The following is a 12951-nucleotide window of genomic DNA, read 5'->3' as shown; positions in this document are numbered from 1 at the left end:
TCCAACTTAAAAGCAGTTTTTTGTTGTTTTGGTTTTGGTTTTTCGAGATAAGAGTTTTTTTCTCTGTGTAGCCCCGGCTGTCCTTGAACTCTCTGTAGACCTGGCTGGCCTCAAATGCAGAGATCCACCTGCCTATGCCTACCAAGTGCTGGAATTAAAGGCAAGGGCAAATACCAACTGGCAAAAGCAGTTATATTAGACCCGTAAGAATACTAAGTGGTTCTTACTCGTTTGTGTGTTTTAGATAAGCCTTGACTCATTTTGAAATCACTGCCAGTTGTTAGGGTCACTTTTAATTAATAACAGTTTCTTACTATCCAGGCCCTTTTGTAGTAATAGCCTAGCTTGTCCTGACCTTCACAGACCTGTTGATTCTTTTATTACAGTATTCCACTGAAAACCGAAGTTCAGTAGCTTAGTGCCCATCATCTAAGAGCTCTGGCCAAGGTTATCAGAGAGCTGTTTATTGCTAAGCCAGGAGATTGTTCCCATCTCTGTTGTGTGATCTCAACAGTGCCCATGCATCATTTTTTCTCTGATAATTTCTAGACATCTGCCTACCTCTATGCTCTTTCCCCCTCTCTGAATGATTCCATTCATCTCGCATTGAGTCCCCCCAACATTTGTCCTATTCCTCTTTTCTCTGGTGGTTTTAAACAGTGTATATTGGAGACGTAGGTTGCTCTACTTCAGGTGCATATAGACTATATCAAGCCTGTTCGTGGTTATAAGTCCCTTGGACTCTGTTCAAGATTAAGCCATTCCAACTGTTCGGAGTGTTTTTTTCTGTTCCTCCTAACTCTAGTGAATGGCATTCATCACTCACCGAAGTGCTTCAGCTAACTCTAGACTCTTCATATTCCTTGCTGTGCAGGTTCCTCTCCGCATCTTAGCCTGCCCTCTTGATATGCTCAGATCTGTATTTCAGTTATTCTTGGTATCTTCCTTAAATTTGGGGCCTTACTGTTTTCTTGCCTATGCTGCAGCTTGTCCAGTAGATACCCTGTGTCTAGATACAATCCTCACTAGTCCATTCAATAATGGACTAACCACCACAGATGTAACTCTAAAATACTTTCCTGATTAACTTGTCTCACTTAAAGTTCATAACCTCAGAACACCCAAAATCTGTTATTTTTCTGAGATTATCTCACTGTGCTGCCCAGGCTAGCTGTGGACTCATCGGCCTCCTGCTACTGCTTCCCAAGTGCTGAGATTACAGGTGTGCACCACTATATTTGTCCCTTAACGTGTTTTCTGTAGCCTCTCTGCACCTCTGACTTCATCTACCCTCTTGTTTACTTATTTTTTTAAAGATTTATTTATTATGTATACAGTGTTCTGTCTGCATGTATGCCTGCAGGACAGAAGAAGGCACCAGATCTCATTATAGATGGTTGTGAGCCACCATGTGGTTGCTGGGAATTGAACTCAAGACCTCTGGAGGCACAGTCAGTGCTCTTAACCTCTGAGCCATCTCTCCAGCCCCTCTTGTTTACTTATAAATGTGTCTATCAGATTATTCATCCCCCACAAGCAGGTATTTAATGAGTGGCTACTGTGTTTCAGGCTGTATATTCAGAGAAGGCATATAATATGTCTGGTAAGACATACTAAACACAGAAACAGTTATATATAAAGTCTGATAAGTTACAGTGTAACCTTCCTATGCCTTTGTACGGGAGCTTTCTAAGTACACAGAGCATTTTTTTCACTATTTCACTATTTATGGGAAAGTAGTCTTGGTAATTCATACAGAAATAAACGCAGTGGTCTGTAAGGATGCACATTATCACTGTGAGCAGTGAGTTGGCCCAAGTTCATTGTTAACAGTTTGCTATATTTTTTTATGCTTCAATAAGCATCATCATATTACCCAAACAAGATGTTATTAACCTGATTGCGAGGTACCTTTTCTTAGCAGTAACTAATCAAATAGAAACACGTAAAAAAAAAAAAAAAGTGGGAGAGCCAGACTATCCAACAATACCAACACCATAAACCATGATTTGAGAGGAGGCCTAACCAGGCAGGAATCTCAGACTTAAGGCATCTTTAGTTTCCCTGTTAGCAATGTTTCTATGTAAGGGGACGAAAAATGCTAGTCTTTGGTAATGAAGCCAGAATTTAGCAACGTGTGCTTTATTGTTTTATAATACACAAACCTTAGCTGAGGATCTCTGCCTTCTCCTTTTTTTTTTAACCATTAGGGAGGGGTGTTGTATTATGTTTTCCCACCTCCAGTTTCATACAGATGTCTGTTACTCACCAGTACTTGTGCTCCCATTGTGCGGGCTGTTTGTTGTAAATCTAAGCAGGGGGGGAATGTCAAGAAAGAGGTGTTTTGTGAGTGTGTCTCAAAGTTGATAGAATGACCCAGGGATGCACAGGCTGAGGCACAGCTGTGGATGGGATCCATCAGTGTTTGGAATGGGCACGCTGATAATGCACATTACCACTTTCTCACATAGCAAACCCAACCGTTCTTGGAGATGAGGGTAAGGAGTCTTAGCTTTACAATACATGTCAGATATACAATGTTTATTCTAGTTTAAGTAACTGGGGGGATGTGGGCAGCAGGCAGAGTGTTCCCAATCCCTATCAATGAAGGAAGCTGTCTCAGTTGACTTTCTATTGCTGATTAAATACTTGAGATGAAAGGGTTTATTTCAGCTTACAGTTTATAAATTACCATGAAGTTGGGCAGGAACTGAAGCAGAAGCTATGGAGGAATACTGCTTTTCCCAGCTTGCTCAGTTTGCTTTCCTAAACAACACAGGACCACCTGTCCAGGGGTTGCAGTGAACGGGACTCGCCCACATCAATCATTAATCAAGAAAATTCCCCCCTCCCCCAGACTTGCCTACAAGTCAGTCTGATGGAAGCAATTCCTCAGCTGCCGTTCCTTCTTTCCAGACATGTGTAGGTTTGTGTCAGGTAGACAAAAGCCAGCACAAAGACTACTGTTAGAATTACTGTGGACATGTTAGGCTGAGTGGGCACTTAATTTTGAGATAAGGTCTTGCCACGTATGATTGGCTGGCCTTGAACTCTCAGCAATCATTTTGATTTGGTCTCTTTGAATGCTGGAATTTTGAGTATTACAGTCTCACCCCTGGCAGGACTGATAACTTTCTAGAAATGCCCAGTGATAGCCCTAGTATAATAAGAAATGTAGTGTCCCCAAATCCCAATTGCCATGCTGCCAGGGCAGAACTGCCAATCAAGCCTGGAGCATTCGCTGATTAAGAGATCATAGGCAGAGGAGAGGACTGGATAAGAATATAAGAATGTTTCTACTTTCAAGAGGAGTAGCTCAGCTGGGTTTAGCCAGGTTGGCCTTTGATCTTAGTAGTTTGGGGTAAGTTCCTGGCTGCCTGTCTACTCAAATCTCATTATTTCTGAAGTGATTTTTGTTAGGCTTCAAGCTTTTCTCCAGACAGTTTAGCAGTTTGAAAGGGGAGAGAAACTTACCAGGAAAAAATGCAGCACGATCATCCATCCCCATCCTCCATCCAGGGTTTTAGCCTTTTCTTCCCTGTTCATTGTGGTGCTTCCTTTATGTTTCAGACAGATCACTGTGGCAGATCCAAAACAGTTGCATTAGTAGCCAAGGAAGTGATCTAAACTTACGTGGGTCTCTCTCTTCTCTCCTCTCTCTCTCTCTCTCTCTCTCTCTCTCTCTCTCTCTCTCTCTCTCTCTCCCTCCCTCCCTCCCTCCCTCTCCCCCCACTCTCTAGTTGTTTTTAAGATCTGGTCATGCTTTGTAGCTCTGGCTAGCCTAGAACTCATGGCAGTCCTGCCTTCTCCTGAAAGCTGGGATTATATGTTGTGTGTGGCTTGTAGTGAGAGGCTGCAAGCAGGCCTACTTTTCATCCCACCCAGCTCCCGCATAGCTAGCTTAGCCCCAGAAATAACAACACACAAACTGTATTCATTTAAACACTGCCTGGCCCATTAGTTCCAGCCTCTTATTGTCTAATTCTCACATCTTAATTAACCCATTTCTAATAATCTGTGTAGCACCACGAAGTGGTGTCTTACCGGGAAAGATTCAGCATGTCTGACCTGGTGGCTGGCTTCATGGTGACTGTCCCAGAGAGGAGCGGCAGGGCAATTGCCTGAGGCATCTGCCTCACTCCCAGCATCCTGTTCTGTCTCCTCCACCCACCTATGTCCTAACCTATCAGGCCAAGCAGTTTCTTAATAAATTAACCAATGAAACAGCAGATAGATAGAAACACTCCTACATCAGTGGCTAAACTTTTAAATTTTATTTTTTTCTCTGTAGTATAAAAGCAGTTATTCTGGGATTATAATGGCTACTCTACTTGAGCTCAGAATTTCCGTCACCTATAGGCAATTCTTGAGGAAGCCATATGTTATGTTACCCTTCCAGTTCTGCAGACCAGTCCTTGACTTTAAAACAAATGGGAGTGGGACCTTGGGTTTACACAGCCCCTTTATATGGCATTAGGTATTTTAAAGAACTAGATACCCCAACAAAGTACATTATATCTTTCTTAACTGGATACTAGATCAGGAAAAAAAATTGGGAAGCCTACTTGGGAAATATGAATGAACAGAAATAGAGGGTACTGTAGAGAGGTTAAATATTCTGGGTGTTATAGTGAATTTATGAATAATCTGTGAGAGACTAGTCTCCACCTTAGGAGAGAGATGCTAGGTATTCAAGATTAGAATGTCATAGTGTGCTACCTTCAAACAGAGTTGAGTAAGTGAATACCTATATATTGAGAAAGAGTGAGAAGAGAATGTATGTGCTTGAGGAAAGGGTGTTATCCCTATTCCCCATTGTTAAAGCAGGCTGGTGTGTGTGTGTGTGTGTGTGTGTGTGTGTGTGTGTGTGTGTGTGTGTGTGTGTGTGTGTAACATGTTAGACGATTAGGCTGGACAGAAAGATAACCAAGGGTGTGTGACATCGGTTAGATGATTAGGCTAGACAGATTCTAGTTATTCCAAGGCCCCTGAGAAGACCAACCCAACACCCAGTTCATTTTTACCTTACCTTTAAGGATGTGTTCTTCAAATGAATCCTCTTTAGACAAGAAAATTGTGGAGGAAAAAAAGTTACTTTTCCTAAAATGTTACTTTTTTTTCCTAAGGTTTTTCATTCCACTGCTTGGTGAAAACAAGCAGGCTTTTGTAGTCTAAGAGGGCAGAGTGGTTCAGGCACTCCTGCTGGTGGACTTTACTTCCTGAGGGAGGAGGCAAGGCGATGTAACTTGAGATCAACTCAGGCCAGCCTTCCAGCCAGCCCACAAAGTAGACGTTTTCCATCACTGGTCAAAAGTGGTTGGAGTAAGCCAAGGAGAAAATCCTCCTAGTGACATCTTAAGCCTGCTGGGGGCGGGAGAGGGGGAGGGGAGAGAAGGACGGACACAGGGAACACTCCAGATTTTTGAAACACTTGTCCAAAGTTCCTCAGGAAATCTCAAGACCAGTTTATAAGAGAAGCAGTTCTTCTAGAACTGGGAGGGTCTTTTGTTTTGTTTTTTATTGGGCCACAAATGGCAATGTTAGAGCTGAAGATGTTGCCCTCTGATAAAGTGCATTCTTAGCTGGAGTACCTGGGTTTTGTCCCTAGTAACAAACACACAAGAATCCTCAGTAAATTCAGTCTGCTGTGTGCTCTTTTGTGCTCATTAACTAAATAGTATGATTACTAATTTGGGGTTTTAGGTCCCATTTTAATTGCTATTTTGAACATAATTACTTTAATTTCAAATGCTTCCCATGAAAAAATGAATTTTAATGAAACCTTTTTCTTACTGCATTTTGGGGGAAAAAAAAGATTAAGACTGAGTCCTAGAAAATTATTCCAATAATTGAACATTCCAGTCCAGTTTCCTTCCTTTGCTCCACCTTCCACATTAAAGAAAACAAAAGTCAACAAGCAAGTCCCTTTGATCTCCCTGTACCAACATTCCAGATTTTAAACCAATGTGTGTTTTAAACCAAAGTGTGAGTTGTTTGATCTTGAAATCTGTACTTTTTGCTTGTTTGTGTGCTTGCTTTTTAAACAAGGGGCTTCTCATCCTCTTAAAGTCCAGCTCCAATACTTTTTGATTTAAAATGCATGCAATAGGGTGCCTTAGTTTGGGAGGATGTATCCATGGGAAAGATGATGCATCTGTGTGGTGTTGGTGGTAAAAAAAAAAAAAAAAAAATCAAATAAACATTCAGAAGGCAAAACCCAGAGGAAGAGGAATACTTTTCAGAGTGCTCTGTGATAATTATGTACCCTAGAAAATGCTTTTAGTGACCATTCATGAACTGTTTTCAACGTCTTTTAAAGCAAAGCTCTGATTTAGTCACAAGAGATGAAGTTAGTTGAGCTTGGTGCTGACAGCTCTGTCTGGAGCCAGGACTAGATTGAGATGGAGTGCAACAGTCATCTTTAGGTTCAGAGGACTGAAGTCCTTGGAGATGAGCCCCTTCAGACACACCATTTATATAACCACCTTAATAGAAACTGTTGAGGGATAGTGGAATAGTGGGTGATGCTGTTTGCTTAGAATCTCAACTTTGCGTTTTAAGTCTTGAAATTCTGAGCAAGTTAACCTCTTAGAATTTGTTTCTGAAACTATAAAATGTGGCTAATGCTGTTTTTGCAAGATTGTGGTTAAGGGTTAAGGATTCTTCTTACTGTTGTCCACGGCAACTCACACTTAGAATCTCACATGCTGAACCAAGGAGCACTGTTGTGAATCCGAACAAATCTGGGTTAAAGTCAGACCCTGCCCCCCAACCAAACAAAGAAAAACCAAACAAAAACTCATGAATCATTCTTGTTAATCAGAAGAAAGAATTGGTAAGGTATCTGGGATATTAGTTAACATTTCAGCACTTATACCCATGGACTTAATGAGACTTACAGAGTCTTTAAGCATATGATTAGTTTCTCAGCTTTTAACCTTTTAACTCTTGGCCCTCAAGCTCTTTGGCAAGAATTTACTGTAATTCCTTACGACTGTTCTACTGTCAGATAACTTGTGAGTAGGACTCAGTTTAGTACAACATTACCAGGTTAAGAAAGGTATCCAGCCAAACCTTTGCTTGCCTTTGTTTAGTCCTTACCTTTAAATTTTTGGCTCACAAAGTCAGACATAGTGGCACACGCCATTGCTCACAGCACTCAGGAAGCAGAGGCAGGCAGGTATCTTGAGTTCCAGGCCAACCTGATCTACAGAGCGAGTCCCAGGACAACAGGGCTATACAGAGAAACCCTATCTTGAAAATAATAATAACTAATAATAATAATAATAATAATAGCCGGGCGGTGGTGGCGCACGCCTTTAATCCCAGCACTCGGGAGGCAGAGGCAGGCGGATCTCTCTGAGTTCGAGACCAGCCTGGTCTACAAGAGCTAGATCCAGGACAGGCTCTAGAAACTACAGGGAAACCCTGTCTCGAAAAACCAAAAATAATAATAATAATAATAATAATAATAATAGACTTACAGAGTTGGCCTCCGACTGACTGGCATTTGGGAAGTTAAGATTTCAGAAGACTTCCTACCATCTCATAAATCATGAGTGGATCACTGTTCCCGTAGAGAACAATCAGACTTATGCTTCGCTCACTTCTGGGAACCTGGAAGTTTAGCAAATGCTCCTGTGATCGGCCTCCTCTGGGCACTGAGTGTCCAGTAAGCCCTGACTGAAGATGTTTCATAAGTGTCATCACAACTCAGTGCTCAGAAGGTGAGTAACTCTATGTGGCCTGACTGAAGGAGAATCCTGAATGTGCCTTGTTGTTTCTTCCAGACACCATTTCCTTTTGTTAATTCTCCTTTTACTATAATAAACATGATCACAGGGAAATGTTGAATCATTTGAGCCCTAGTGAATCATCAGAACTAAGTGTCTTAGTTAGGGTTTCTATTGCTGCAATGAAACACCATGACCAAGTTTATCTGGATTATGTGGCTCACACTTCCATAGCACTGTTCATCATCAAAGGGAGTCAGGACAGGAACTCAAACAGGGCAGGAACCTGGAGGCAGGAACTGATGCAGAGGCCATGGAGGGTGCTGCCTACTGGCTTGTTCAGTCTGCTTTCTTTCTTTTTTTAATTGATCTTTATTGAGCTCTACATTTTTCTCTGCTCCCCTCCCTCCGTCTCCCCTCCCCCAAGATCCCCATGCTCCCAATTTACTCAGGAGATTTTGTCTTTTTCTACTTCCTGTAGTGATGAGGCGAGCAGGCCTGCTTTTTGTCCCGCCCGGCTTCCGCACGGCTATCTTTACACCCGAAATAACACACAAACTGTATTCATTTAAACACTGCCTGGCCCATTAGCTCTAGCCTCTTACTGGCTAACTCTCATATCTTGCTTAACCCATTTCTATTAATGTGTGTAGCACCATGAGGTGGTGTCTTGCTGGGAAAGATCTTAATCTGCGTCCATCTTGGAGAGGAGAACTATGGTATCTGCCTCACTCCCCTTCTTCCCAGCATTCTGTTCTATCTACTCCACCCACCTATGTTCTGACCTATCAGGCCAAGCAGTTTCTTTATTAATTAACCAATGAAACAGCAGATAGAAGACCCACCTACATCAACTTCCCATGTAGATTAGATCTTTGTAAGTCTCTCTTAGTGTCCTCATTGTTGTCTAAATTCTCTGGGATTATGGTTTGTAGGCTGGTTTTCTTTGCTTTATGTTTAAAAACTACCTTAGAGTGAGTACATGTGATAATTTGTCTTTCTGTGTCTGGGCTGTCTCACTCAAAATAATGTTTTCTAGCTCCATCCATTTTCCTGCAAAATTCAAGATGCCATTATTTTTTTTCTGCTGTGTAGTACTCCATTGTGTAAATGTATCACATTTTCCATATCCATTTTTCGGCTGAGGGGCATTTAGGTTGTCTCTAGGTTCTGGCTATGACAAACAATGCTGCTATGAACATAGCTGAGCACATGTCCTTGTGGCACGATTGAGCATCCTTTGGATATATGCCCAAAAGTGGTATTACTGGGTCTTGAGGAATGTTGTTTCCTAATTTTCTGAGAAATTGCCACACTGATATAAAATATTCCATCCAGGGGGCTGGAGAGATGGCTCAGCTTTTAAGAGCACTGACTGCTCTTCCAGAGGTCCTGAGTTCAATTTCCCAGCAACTACATAGTGGCTCACAACCATCTGTAATGAGATCTGTTGCCCTCTTCTGGCCTGCAGGCAAACATGTAGGCAGAACACTGGATACTAAATTTAAAAAAAAAAGAATATTCCATCCAAACAGAAAAGAATATACCTTCTTCTCAGCACCTCATGGAACCTTCTCAAAAATTGACCACTCGGTAACAAAACACACCTCAACAAATAAAAAAAAAAAACTGGAATAACTCAATGTACCTTATCAGATCACCATGGTTTAAAACTAGAAGTCAACAGCAATACTAATTCCAGAAAATCCACAAACACATGGAAATTAAACAATTCTCACCTGAATCATCAATGGGTCAAGGAAGAAATAAAGGGGGAAATTAAAGACTTCCTAAAATTCAATGAAAATGACCACACAACATACCCAAATTTATGAGACACAATGAAAGTAGTGTTAAGAAAAAAGTTCATAGCACTAAATGCCTACATAAAGAAGATGGAAAAACCCCACACTAGTGAATTAACAGAACATTTGAAAACTTTAGAACAAAAAGAAGCAAACTCACCTAAGAGAACTAGACGGCAGGAAATAATCTAAGTCAGAGCAGGAAATAATCTAAGTCAGAGCAGGAAATAATCTAAGTCAGAGCTGAAATCAACAAAATAGAAACAAAGAAAACAAAGAATCAATGAGACAAAGAGTTGGTTCTTCGAGAAAATCAACAAAATAGACAAACCTTTATCCAAACTAACCAAAAAGAAGAGAGAGAATATCCAAACTAACAAAATTTATAAATGAAAAGGGGGACATAACTGTAGGCCCATATTTCGGTATGGCACAAGAGCCATAGGCCCGGTCTGAGGTGGTCACATAGCTTTGCAGACAAGCTGTCTCAGCCTAACAACAGCCTGGATGTGCTGCTCCTATTTTCTTTTGTTGTTAATGTAGATCACCTGAGGAGAGGTGTTGGCTAAAGCTGATCAGGATGTTTGGTGCTCCTTCCTTTCATAATTTGGAGGATGTCTTATAGAGATGCTAATTCATGGCCTATGTGACAACATACTCACAAACAGGTGTATGCGGACGTGACAAAAGGCCATTCACCCGGTTACCTAGGATACAGCCTAATGTGTCTTCCTGCTCAATTGATGGGATGATATATAAACTGTTTGGAGAATAAATGGGGATCAGATCTTGCCCTTCAAGGATGACCGTGTAAGCTGTGTCTGATTACTCCTCACGACTCCATTCCAGTCTAGTTAGGGAAAATAGTTATCTATGTTGGAGCCCACACAGGCCTCAACACAACAACAAACATGGAGGAAATACAGAGAATCATCAGGTCATATTTTGAAAACCTGTACTTCACAAAATTGGAAAACGTAAAGGAAATGGACAACTTTCTGGATAAATATCACCAAAATCAGTTTGCTTTCTTAATAGAACCCAGGACTCTCCCACAATCACTAATATCAAGAAATGCCCGATAGTCCTGACTGCAACCTGTTCTCACAGAGGCATTTTAACATTTTAATTAAGGTTCCCTTCTCTCATATGACCCCAGTTGTGCCAAGTCGACATAAAACAGTCCAGCTCACTGACAAATAGTATTTACCTGGCAGCTCCCAAGAAATGATGTTCTCCAGAGTCAGAAACAGTTGGCAGTAGAAGTGGGGACAGTAAGGTTTACTATAAGGAAATAGTTCACATGATCATAGAGACTAAGAAGCCCAGCATCTGCAGTCAGCAAACTGCATGGTAGGATTCCATTCCAAACAAGGGCAATAGAACTGAGATGTGATTTCAGTCAGTCTCGGAACGGAGGGCCAGTGCCCCAGGTCAAAGAATCAAGTGGAGAGGAGAAAGAACCCAAGGTTTCTAGTCTGTTCAGAGCTTTTACTGGGTTACAGGAGGCCCACAAACACACTGTCCAGGCACAAACTCAAGTATCTTGGATCTCATAGTCCAGTCGATACACAAAATTAACTGTCATAGGGAATGGGCTTGGGAAATCCCATGCAACCTATACTTCGGCTTTAGTTCTGTATAGATTAGAAAATTAGCTGTCTCCAGTGTGGTAGTTTGAATGAGAATAACCTCACCGGCTCCTAAGGTTTGGCTCCAGTCGGTGATGCTCTTTGCAAAGGATGCAAACAAAGCTTGCCTGAAGATGTGCTCTTGGAACAGTCTTTGCCGTTTCAAAAAGACTCCTGGCATTCACATTGTGCTTTTTCAGCCTCCTGCTTCGGATCAAGATGGGATCTCTCAGCTGTTGATGCTACCACGCCTTTGCTCTACCATCGTGAACTCTTATCCACCTGAAACTGTAAATGAAATTAAAGGCTTTCTTTTCTAAGTTTCCTTGGCCATGGTGTTTTGTCACGGAGTAACAAGATATCTTGCCTTCAGGTCTTCCCTTCAGAAGTCTTGCTCTATTAATAAACTGGATATACTTTTTCCTACCTCGAATAGTTCTGAGTAAATAAGAAAATGTTTGCTTCACAGACACTGCTGAAGAAAGGAGTTATGAGGTAAGCAGGTGTAGCATGATATATGGCATAAGCAGGGGCAGGAACTGGATCTTGCAACCATGTTAGCAACCCTGAATTTTATTCAAAATGCAATGGATGGAGAGTACCTGAAAGTTTGGAACTATGCTTGGTGTGCAGGGAGCACTTACCCTGTTATTGAGCATATTATCACCAGGATGCCCTATCAAATTCAATGTGGCTAAAATCAAAATCAGCCGTCTTTCTTCTGTTCTATGTAGACTAGGTAATTCAATTCTTGTTCCTATTCTTTGCTCTGTTGCCTTTTTCTTTTGTATTTACTTATTTCACAGAACCCATTCTTTTCTAAACTGGGACAATACAGAAGATTAAATAAACTAAATACATAGAAATTGCTTAGTATATGTCTAGAATATAAAAAATCTTATTAAAAACTGAGTCGTAAAAGCCAGGCATGGTGGCACACACCTGTAATTTGTAATCCCAGCACTTTTAGTGAGGCAGGAGGATCAGAAATTCAGGGTCATCTTTGTCTGAATAATATTTAAGTCTAGCCTGAGATACAAGATCCTGTGTGTGTGTGTGTGTGTGTTAATGGCCATTACAATTAATGAGCAAAAAAAAAAAATTTATTGAAAAAAATAAATTTGGACCACCTCCCCGCACCCCAGGATTTTTTTTCTTCTTTTTTTGATACAGGCTGGTCTGGAACCATGTAGTGCAGATTAGCCTTGAACTCAAAACAGTCCTGTCTTAGCCTCCCGTGTCTGTTAGGTCTAGGATTGTGTTTTGGGTTGTTTTGTTTTAGACAGGGTTTCTCTATGTAGCCCTGGCTGTCTTGGAACTTACTCTACAGACCAACTCTGCCTGCCTTGTGCTGGGATTACAGGCATGAGCCACCACCACACAGCTGGGTCTCGGATTCCTAAGGCATTTCCTTGAGTTATCTGCCTTCTAGCTCTTTCACCTCCTGCCTAACAGACTCGAGCATTTGCTGTTATGTAAGTATACCTTCTGATTTGCCCTCTTATCGCTTCCCTCTTGCTAGAAACCCTCTTTGCATTCATTCTATTCTTGGAGGCCCAGTTGATCAAAAGCTTTAAACTCATATATGAGCTTCTTTAGTGCCTGCTGTGCACTAGAACTAGATGCTTAGGATATAAGACAAAGGATGCTTAGGATATAAATCTCACAACAGATTTGGCAGTGGTGCAGATAAACAGATTGTATGCCTAAATTAGGGCATTACATACATACATTACATACCCTTTACTTAAGTACCACCTCAAGGGCTGTGTGTCCTACCCG

This window comes from Arvicola amphibius, chromosome 14 (assembly GCF_903992535.2).
Source record: "Arvicola amphibius chromosome 14, mArvAmp1.2, whole genome shotgun sequence".
NCBI lineage: Eukaryota > Metazoa > Chordata > Mammalia > Rodentia > Cricetidae > Arvicola > Arvicola amphibius.
This window is presented reverse-complemented; position numbering follows the sequence as displayed.